Genomic DNA, 12,152 nt, shown 5'->3' with positions numbered 1-12,152 from the left:
ATCGAGTCTTCTTTCTAGTCTGGAACTTCCTTGATATCTTAACGAGAATTCACGATGAGCGAGTTAATTTCGAGTTGACGTAGGTACAATTCACTTAATAGGGAGCTAGCTAGCTCTGGAGTCTTCACTAATCATAGGCCGATTTTTTCCACTGATGACGTTAGGTAATGTTTTCATAAAAAGTCAGATGTGAATTCACTGAAGTTAAATGGTTTGTAATGTTCGAAATTTATAAATGTTCCTGGTCAAATATCTGAAGTTTCCCGATTAATAATCGTTATATCAATCACAGTTATAGCTTCCGAAGTTTATAGTATAACAACTATAGCAAACAAATAACATATACTGTTTTTTGGCGCGTCACGTTGGTTATATTTATAGGCGTGTGGAGAGTTTTTCGAAATTTCAGTTTTAGGTAACAATACTGACGCTACACTAGCATTTACGTACGCACATATATTGTTGTTTCTTACACTCAAGAATCTTCTACAACATTACAGAATAGGTGGAAATTTCGCAATACAAATCTAACAGTAAAAATTATGTATATTTCTAAATATAAATTTAACTTAAACAAATATCGATATTAAAATAAATATATAATAGTAAATCCGTCACAATTTTGAGAATATTCATAGCATTGATAATTAAGTTATTTTGAAAATATCATAATAATTACGTTATAAAAAGAGTTATGCATGTTAATAAAGGTGCTTTATAGATCTAGTTATGGAAATACTTGGGAATTAAGTAAATACATCAACAGTCAGCATTTTGTTGTATCAGTCATTGTTTTGATAAAACCAGTAAACATTTTGTTGTATATAACACCTTTATGTTCTTTATTTAGTGACCAATAGTTTTAGGAACTTAATCTCTGATTATACATTTCAGGACGGAGTTGCAACACCATTTCCCGACTTTACCTCGTCTTCCGTCTGGGGTCAGCCGATGTACCACTTTACGACCTTTGACCAGGAAGGAGTAAGTTGAGCTAAACAGTTCCATTATTTTCTTAGTTATATATCACTTTATGCATTTAGTAGTTCCACGACGACAATCTTTATCAAAAAATATATTTGTTCACATACAATTTTGACTCATTCAGTATTTTACAAGTTGAATACTTTATTTTTTGTACCACAATATAATGCGCCAAATATCTTTATGAAGCGTAATTAAACATAATAATATTCTGCTTATAAATCAGTTTAACGTTTATTTTTTTGATAACAATTTAAAATCTTTGAGCTTAGAGTGTTAAACTTTGACGCTAGCGGAAGTGCGTAGCACACGTTGACGATATTCCTAGTTTTATTATATTGGATATATATGAGGAACAAAGAGTTGTGAGAAAAAATACAAGGTCTTCTGTCATTTACTATTCATCACTCACTCAATTGTTATTCAAAGTAAATAGCGATTACAATGAGAAAATCGCCTAACAAAATAACTTTGAAGAAAAGAAACAAAGAGTTGGGTAACAAATATGAAATTCGCTGGTGGATATCTAGCTTCTATTAACTTAGATATTAAAGGTTATGATAACGGGTTATATGACCGTTACTAACGATGTTATTTTACAAGGAGTGTTTGGAAATGGAACCTTCTGTCTCCAAAGGTTGGGGTCCACAAAATATTCTGCAATTTTGCACTTATTTCAAGCAATCATTTATATATTTATGATTAATTAATATATGTTTATCCGAAATAAATAAGTATCTGTTCCTAGTGTTGTGTGGCAAAGAAAGAAAAACTAACTAAACTACATAATGAAAGTAGTTTTATAAATAACACGCACAAAGCAGAATACAACTGATGAAAAACATTCAAACTTCTTTCTTCTAAAATTGTATCGAACTTATTTCAATTTGATTTTTGATATTGAAATAATAAATTATTTATTCGGTTTCTTTCTTCAGGAGAACTTTAGGTTCTTTGTTTAGTCAATGCGTGGAAACTGCCTTCGTTTTACGCACTCCTTACTTCCTATACAATACAGACAAAGAGCTGCGGTACATTGTTCAGGATCTTCCTCATTCACAACAATGTTACGTTGAAGCTCGTTGCAGGTAAGTCAAATCGAATTTTAAGCGTTTGTTTGTTTTCAGAACACAGAGAATGATGATACTTTGTATGAACTATGAACCTCAATTCTACAAGATGATACTATATTGGTATTGATATGGTATAATATCATAAAAGGTGCGGGCAAATATTTGCTTAGGAAGGTGAAATGTTGGAAGCATTTTATAAATTCAATATCGTACAAAGTTCTAACATTTGTTAAGAAAATCGCAAGCATCTGTGTAACAGATACCTGAAAGACTACTGATAAAGAACATACTGGCTTGCTAATGAGTTTTATCCGGTTTTGCATTTGAAACTCTAACAATCTCTGTTGTATAAATCCATTTTATTATATTTATGCACTTTGAACACACCAGGAAAGTTGTAAAGTAAAAACAACAACAAAAAATACACTAGGCCACATACCCGCTCTATTTGTTTATTGAGGAAACAAATTAAAATAACTATTCTTACATACGACTAGTATATTATACTTATTCTTACGGAATATTACATATCGTGCTAAGAAGTGTTATACTTCGTCTCTAGATTTGATTTTATCCCCCGGTGGGTCAGCGGAAAATATACGGACTTACAACGCTAAAATTCGGGGCTCGATTTTCCGTAGTGGACATGGCAGATAATCCAATGTAGCTTTGCTCTAAAACAAACAGAGAAAGGTTTAAATTTTAAGCTAATAGGATATTTCTTAATGTGTCTATATTTTTGGAAGCTCCACTGGATTCGATGCATATTGTTGATAGATAGTTACTTTAACGGGGTTAGTCATAACATCCCTAGACATTTTACATAACAATTCTTATAGTTTATCGGATGAGTCCCCAAAAAAGGCCCAGTAAATGACTTTCATTGCAACCCTCCCGCAGCTTTTTTTGGTTGCTGGGGTTAGGGAAAAACACCCTTTAGCTACAGAAAAACGATTGTTGGACAATCAGAGAGGTGATATTTTAAGAGTAAATAGTTTTGGAAAACTGGTTTTAAAAAATGTAAGCACGCATATTCCAGCAATACTCACTTCACACTCATTTAATGTCATGTTACCCAAAATAATTATGTTTCCAACTTGTTTGCCCTTTGTAATACATATTTATTACGAATTTACCTTGAAAAGTTATGATCACTGGTTACCAATCCTCCCAGTAACTGTCCAAAATAAAATTCAGTATAAGTACAAAATATAATTAATTCGGGATGGCTCTTTATCATGCTGTATTCATTTGTCCTAGATAATAGTTAACAACCCAGAGCCCTCGGGTCAGTCTCAAATGTGTCCCACTTGATAGTAGAAATGGTTTCTGTAAAAATAGAAAATTTGGAAAGATAAAGTAAATGCTATTGATTTGCCTCACAGGTCAAGTTTATTAATTCAAAATGTTACATCTATGTTTTCTGGATAAAACACGTCAACTGATTTAACATTTCTCTCAATATATTTTTTTTCATCGTCGCCTTGTTTTTTCTAAACTTGCAGATCTGCATGATCATGATAAAAGTTGGCATTTAAAAATGAAAAGATGTCAAAGACCAAAACTATTAACTAATGATTTATACAAAATTTAGACAATGTTTGGTTCGATTTCGTCTAGAACATCTTATTTTGTTAAAAAAATATGAACATCTTTTCGGCTTCAGTGAGTTCATAAGTTGCAGTAAGAGCTTTTATAGCAACCAAATTTCAAAACAGAAGTATATTTAGTTTCTTTGTGTGTGTGTGTGTTTTTTTTCAGTTTTGAAGTAGCCAACTCTTCTTGTGTAACTTGTAGTACATATTCAATGTTTCAAAAGGAGTGGGAAGAGACTGCATATTATCTCATCATATACTGGTAGAAAAATAGGAAACTTTTTCTTCGTTTTCATTGTCACCCATGGTGTCATCATATTCATCTAGTGACCCATTTAGTGAGGAGCACTTGCAAGCATCTGTACATTGCTGATGACAGTGGCCTCACCCTCCTTCGAAACTTCCTCAAAAGCATATCTGTGCTGTGCAGCACCATTTAAAGTTTCCTCATCTTCTGCTAAGTTTTCAGTATTTCCATGTTATGAAGTGTATGAAGCATAACATGTCTTGTGGTAGCATACTTTACTTGTAATGAGGTCAGTGTCTGTTATTAAGAACAAAAGATTTTAATCCTTCTTGGCAACTGCTGACCTCTTATATTTTGATTCAGCATCTATGGTAAGACATGGTCTACTCTTCCTGTCATTTGCTTCCTGATCTTTGCAACTGAATAATTTTAAACCGGACTGGTCACGCAACTTATTTAGTGACGATGAGAGGTGAATGATGCACTTGCGTGGCAAGATGATTGTTTTGATTTATCCAGGGTTGCATTTCTACTGAGCTTTTTTCGGAAGAGGTGACTGGTTACTTCTTGGAATATAAGTGAAAAAATAAAGTAAATAAATTAAAATAAACATACTGATTTTTTTTATATTATAAAATGATCTGTGCTATAGTGATACGATTTTAAAGAAGTACATTTCTATCAGAAAAGAGAACAGGCTAGGGTAAGCCACAGCGCTGTATAGGTCTATGCCTACTGTGAATCTTCTGGTTTTTAAAAATTAGGACACGGATAGTGTGGAAATGTTATGCTAAATAGAATAACTTACCGTTAACTGTGGATCGAAATCTCTTTTTGTGACTTTGCTTATACTAAGGTTATTGATAGCAACGGCGGTGGTATAAGAACTGATGGAAACTACTTGTCTCCGCTACTGTACTCCATAGTGACTCTTATTGTTGGGCAATAGTGCTCTTCAACTCAATATCTAAGTCTTTACACTCTTTAGCGCAGGAAACGCGGTTTTTCAACTGCCTTCTGTAAAACTTGTGAACTTCTCTTCGTTTTCTTTTCTCGTATGTGATAAAGATACGGCGCGACAATGGGCGCATCCATGCTGTTTGTGTTTTCTAGCAGCTGATCAGGTCATGTGACCCAAGATCGAACCATTCATTGGCGTTTGCTGAACACATTATACTGCTCAGTTAAAAAGCACAGTTGTTTTTAAGCTTACGCTAAATTAAATTATCTCCAACTTTAGACATTGTCCACTCGTACTATAACACATCTCGTTTGGTCCAACAAACGGAATATTTTTTTACTACTAAAACCTTTACATTCTTGTGCTCAAACTAAAGCTGACATACGGGTGCAACGAAGGTTTGTTTGTTTTCAATTATGCACAAAGCTACACAAGGGCTATCTGTGCTCTGCCCACCACGGGTATCGAAACCCGGTTTCTAGCGTTGTAAGTCCGCAGACATACCGCTGTGCCACTGGGGGGCTGCAACGAAGGAGTGGAATTTAGTCACTTAGACAATAGACTATTAAATAGATAATACTGCTACAATATCTACTTGTATTTTTTATAATATTTTAAGGTATATTATTAATTCAACAAAAGCCGTACGAAGTTTCTAAATGTTAAGTAAAATAGGGATACCGTTTAAAATCATATGTGATTATGCAATTTTCTTCATTAAGTATATATGAATGATCTTTAATTTTGCAAAGTTAATATTCTTTTAGTTAATATAATATAATTTCTTTCCCATGTTTTGTGCAAGTTGCATTTGGTTAATATTATATCAACATTTCTGTTGCTAATACAATGTTTTTTGAACTAACTAATACTATAAAACACAGAGTGTATCAGTCTGTCTGTCTCTCGGTCACACAAAGATGTGATAGCAACTTATTACGTAATTTAAGCAGTTTGGCTTCTTGTCAATTTGAAGCGAGTAGTCCCCGATTGGTCGAAAATTAAAAATATATTTGGACTAAAATATACAAAAAATTGCACATTTTTCGCAATTTGAAAACGTATCTTTGTCAAGTTGTCGAGTTACACCAGAAAGTACGAAAATATACTTTAATATACATTTTATACAACGTATTAAAAGCTTATCAAAGTCTTTAAAAGGGTTTAACGTTAGGTCGTGCAATAATATTAGAATATTATTTATTGATAGCATTAAGTTTTTTTTTTGTTTGAATTTATGCACAAAGCTACACAATGGGCTATCTGTGCTCTGCCCACCACGGGTATCGAAACCCGGTTTCTAGCGTTGTAAGTCCGCAGACATACCGCTGTGCTACTGGGGGGCATAGCATTAAGTGTGGTAAGGTTTAGCCCTAATTGAACTGAAGCAAAAAACGTACACAAGTTATAGTGTTAATTTATCTCTTTATCGAATATAGGCCGTACTTAATAAAGGCTTAACTAATGTTAGGACTAAGACAAGTGGTGTTACAGATTTCAGTGTATGTGATTAGAATTATTTTGTATTACTCTAGAAATCCCGTATTTAAAGAAATACTGTTGCAATAAATATACTAATTTAGCCGCAAATGTTTTGTGTGTCTCTGCTAGTTTTTGATAAGGGAAAGATATTCAATAAAATTGCATACCATATTGATATCTCATAAAATTGTAATTATTTTCTAATGAATTAATCAGGTTTAAATTAATTCACTATGTAGCATCGTTTTAATATAAAAATGTAATTTTATTTATTATTTCTAATTTTATGAAATTATTATTTAAAATGAAGAAACAAAATATTTACCCATTTTTTTTCTTAATTTATTTGACTCGCAAATTGCTTGAAAAAAATAAAAGAATTTGTCTTTCTTTTAAATTTCACCTGCTGTACCTTTTTTTTCTCCGAGTTTATTTGGTTAATAAGATTATCATGACTTTGATGAAGTATTATTATGAATCGTAACATACTCAACTTCGTATTCATTCTTACAGTTTACCATTTGAATGTCTAATTCATTATAGAATAATATTTTGTATATATTGCGAATGTAAACTCTTCTTCTCTAATTGTAATTTCAGCAGTCATTTGGAATTCAGGTGTATTCTGAGTACCTTACTAACTTCCTGCAAATAACTTTTCCAAGAGTAAATTACGTTGATTGCTTATTAATTTTAGAGTTTTCATCAGTTGAAATATTCAATAGAAAGATATTTTTATTGATAGGAATCATATGCTTTATTACAGCTTTTCTACAAGAGTGTGCTTCCGAATTGGTGCCTTATTCTCTACAGCTACGTGTCGTTTAAAGACTTGTTATCACACTCTTTTGGCGTGGGACCCGTCTTCGCCTCATCTGGGAACTTTTTTTGACACCTTTCCTTTCGCCTGCTATTGTGAATGCCCTGCTCTTTTCAACAGAGGCTAATCTATGAAATTATTCATTCATTGGTATACTGATACTACTTGTTGTTATTGTTGTTTTAATTTTGTAACAAAATTGACATTTGGGTGTATAAGAACCTTCGTTGTTGGTATTTATGTATAATTATCAAAACTATCTAAGTTCTTAACTATAGCTATTTTTGAGTTAAGCTTAAGCTGTAGTGTAGTGTGTAACTAAAACAGTATCAAGTTGTACGTTAGTCTTAGCCAAGGTAAGACGATTATTGTTACCTAAATAGAAATTGCAACTTAATTTTGTATATGATACGTATGCAAATAAAATCTGAAACGTATGATGTGACGCTTTTATTAGCTTCACATGGAAATAAGTTGATGTTTGGAAAGTTATTAGTAAAGTATTAAATTCGCTTAATGTCACTAGAAGCAATTTTCACAACTTTTACTGTATGTTGATGAAAAACGGTAACAAAATGATCTACATATAAACCATTATATCGAAAAAAATGTAGTAACTTCATCATTTTTTTTGTATGTTAAAAATAAATATATTTTTTACTTCTCATATCTAGTCTATATGGCTTAATCGATTTATAAATAAATTAAATATTAGACTTTTCAATTTCTCAAAATTTAGATTTTTTATGATTGATAAATGTGGCAGAAAAGCAAGTTAAAAAGGAAATATTCGAGAAGAATCTGTATCTTAAAACGAACGAAAAATCCTGCTCCTCCTAATTGCATGGGATCTTATTATTATTTGTGTTCGTATTTTTACATTATTGTTTCATATGAATAGTTCATAGCAATTGCGTACAACTATGTATATGAAAGAGAACATTAAACTCCTCTTTGTAGTGATATACAGAACAAAACGAATTATATAATTTATAATTTGATTGTGGTGGGTATATTAACCATATTGTGAATGATGGGATGAATAAGTACTGTTACTAAACATATACTCATAGATGCATAAAAACATTACCACTGGATTCAATACATGTCGTGTTTAAGGCCAATGCTAGATGACCTAGGATTGCCAGGCTCTGTTTATACCTCTTCTTCTCTCCATGACGTAGGAAAACAATGTTATATTAATATGCTATTCTCCCATATTTGGTAGTCAAGATAATTTTAGAAGAAATTTAACAACTCAATGAAAACAGGTTTATAACAAAGTTCTAGTTTGGAGCGAGTGAAGTCTTTGGAGGAATTTTTGAGGAGAGCTAGACTTAGCTGAAATTTTCAGGAGTAGCTTCTAATGAAGAAGTAACATCAATTACTACATCTCCGTTGTCAGAAAAATCTAACTGAACGTCAGGAGCTGTTTGATGGCTATATTTTGGGACCTAACACTAGTCTGAAAAAAATAACAGGACCAAGAGTACTGCTTATGTCATGATCTAATGTCTGAGGAGTTTTGTGTCAGATATGGTTTCATGTATACTAATTTTTTTTTTCACCTATAAGGGAGTTGGGTAATTTGAATTGGTTCAAGATGCAAACGAGATGTTGGTGAAGATTTGTTTGGAGGAGATGAAATTTAGATCGAGGTAGTTTGACACTGAGATGAAATAGCTCACCATTAAAAGACCTTTAGATAAAAGAGTAGTTAGATGTTCAGAATTTGTGAATGTAATTAATCCAGTATAGAAGAAAAAATCAAGTAAACAGCGTGTGGTGGAAGCCCAGCATCAGTCAAAGTTGTGGAAATATCATTAGATGTCAGAGACATGTCGATATGACGTTACGATGTATCAGAAAAGTGTCAACGTTACGTAGAAAGGCTATAGGAAATCCTGAAGATGTTGTTCCAGGATGACATAATAAAGGAAAGTCCCCGTAGGTATACCACGGTAGAAGTAAACGAGCGTGGTCAGCAGCATTTACCAGCTACAGAGTCGGCGAGTGGACTATACTATAAGTTGGTGTACAAGTTTGGCTGAGGAGATATACTTTGAAATTTTAATTATCGCCAAGAGTTGTTTTCAACTAATGCTTAAAACTTACTGCATAAAGAATTATAGAATAAAGATAAACACTGCTAGTACTCCTCATGTTTTTAAATAAAACCTTTATTGAAACTGTGTTATTTTTGCGAGATCAGATTATGTTTGGCGCGATTATCTCACAGCTTTTTTTCTTAGCATGTACTAATAGAAGTATGTATAATATAATCACTTTTCAGTTGGAGCAAATCTACCTTTGGTAGCCAGTGTGTTGTGTTTAAAGCGTAAAGAAAACTTAATCCCAGAAGAAAAGAAAAAAAATATATTGATATTTTATATGTATATCATACAATATAAAAAAATATTCATTAACGGACTAGTCTGTCAGTTTTGAACATGCTAAATTTTTATTCTATTTTGTGTTTCATCTACGTTCTTCTAGAATACATGTGTTGAAAAGTGAAGATAACACAATTGGAAGCAATAGTAAAAGCAAAACAACTTAAATGGAATATTATTTTAGAAATAAACAATAACATGGAGTTCAACGTGTCATTGAAGTTAATGCCAACGTTTTCAGGAACAACTTATGAAGTGGAGTAAATCACTATACATGAAGAAGTCAAGCTATATTCGAGTGATGTATACCAAGATACAAGGATGGCGATGGGAGGCTTAAACTGTTAAATCAACAGTTTTTTTCATTACCTCCATTTAACTTTAGTGTTAGCTATATCTATTCTGTACTAAGCAACTCGTTGATGTTTTAGTATCGCAATATAAATAATTACTAGTTTCTAAGAAGTATATCAATATATTAAAACATTAAATTTGGTTAATTAGTGTCGGCTACACCAGAGAAGTACCACATTAATTCGCTCCATTCAGTGAAAATGTTTTTAAAAAAAGGTTATAAGAAAAATTTTAGTAAAGTTCTAGCTTTAAAAAATCAGAAAAATTCTTCGCAAGACAGCGTCTATATGCATTTGATATGTTAAGATGTTGATGAATATAAGTCACGTGTCGGATTGATTAGATAACTATTTATAGTTGTGAAGGCAATGCGATTTTACTTAATATTGCTATACCATGTTCATAACTATAAACATTTCAAGTGATGCAAATCAAGCGTTTTCATTATTAGCTTATTCTTTATCAACGTTTACGTTTTAAGAAAACTAGTATAGAACAAAAGGATTCATATATAGCAGATATAGTATGGTTGAAATAAACTCTTCTCCACATTCACTCGGGGGTTATTATTAGTAATTACATCTATAAATGCAATGTGACTTATCATATCTTAAACAACAATAGTTTTATTTTTAATTACTCAGTTCTAGCAAGTGTCCAGAGGGTAATACAGCTACATAGATTATGATAACGTTTCAGAATTCCGAATGTTTTCTTAAATTATTTTAAGACTTATTTGCAAACTCTGGTCCCCAGAATGATCTTCTCAGTAGCGAATAATATGTTACGCCGTATGTTCGGATGAAACCTCGTTCCTGTCACAATAAAATAAATATCAATGGATTTTAATTTTAAGATTAATGCTTTTTAAATTCATTCTATTCAATGATTGCATTAGCTATTTCTTAATCGTCAAAACACTTAAACGCAACACAGGTATCACAGTCCTTAAAGAACGAAAAATACAGTACAATAAAAACACTCTTAAGCAATGAAATTAAGATTAAAAATCTCATTAAATTATCTTTGAACAAAACAAATACTGCACAAATATATCTTTGAATAAAGGAAATATATAACTTAACAAAGGAATGATACATAAGTAAAAGATAAACTCTTTAATACAGTTGCAAGTACGCACAAATAAACGAAAAATACAGAGATATATACAAGATGTACAACCCTTGTTAGATTAACTATACACACATTACACGTTCACTCAATAGCAAACACGAGGTTCGATTTCTTCTTATCTTCTCTGTTATGAAGTTCAGCGTAAGAATCGGTTGGGGTTGAGAGAGGTGAGAAAGCAGGTGGTTTTTGATTTGTCCCAAGGTAATTATGGGATTACAGCACTATGTGTCAAGAGCATTATTGGAGGGATCGGCCACCTTTCTTGTTTTAGCCATTGTGGAGTTTACAGAACCCCAATGATTATGAGTGCTATAATCCTAACTATGGAAAACAGGTGTGCAAGGATGGACAAAAAAAAGGACCTGTTAACAAGGTTTCTAGCAAGAAATATAAAAGATATAAATTTAGCAGAAGAAATAAAGGTAGATGTGAGTAAGAAAAAATAAACCAAGAGATGCAAAGGAAGAAACTAAAATAGTGCTAGTAAGAAACAAAGCCTAATTTTCTTATGTGTTATTTTCGGATTCAGAGTACAGGCATTACTGTAGAACATGTAAAAATTCAAGACAATAAAACCATCGCTGGCATGTGTAATCGGTTTTGTTGCCCTACCCAATTTTTCCACCTTGGGAGATCAACATTTTAAGAAACACCAAATTCAATGATATGAGTTCTTTTATTATTTACACAATCTTCCATTCCTTTATAAACAAGGAAAATAGTTTTTATTTTATTTATTGCCATAATATCTTTCGCAGTTATTTTTTTACTAACCCGATCAGGTAAAATACTTGGAATTCGTCCCAGTTGTCATCCATTAGTACAACAACAATTCTATAATCATAATGTGTTTCGATTATTCTTTAGTTCTGAGACAGAGTTTTTAGCACTATATTCTAGCTCACTCAGCTTACGAGTTTCAGTATTATATTAAAATATACCAAAAACGTTTAATGCTTCCAATTATTTAAATATTTTTTATTAATATAAACCTAATTTTTGTAAGATGAAAATACTAAGGGCAAAGTATGCTTTTTCCATTCCAAGTAAAAAAATGGCCTAATGCTAAAGTATTAATATCATCTGGTAATATATATCTTTTATCATCA

This window comes from Limulus polyphemus, unplaced genomic scaffold (assembly GCF_000517525.1).
Source record: "Limulus polyphemus unplaced genomic scaffold, Limulus_polyphemus-2.1.2 Scaffold1183, whole genome shotgun sequence".
NCBI lineage: Eukaryota > Metazoa > Arthropoda > Merostomata > Xiphosura > Limulidae > Limulus > Limulus polyphemus.
The sequence above is the reverse complement of the archived record's forward strand: the minus strand, read 5'-3'. Positions refer to the sequence as shown.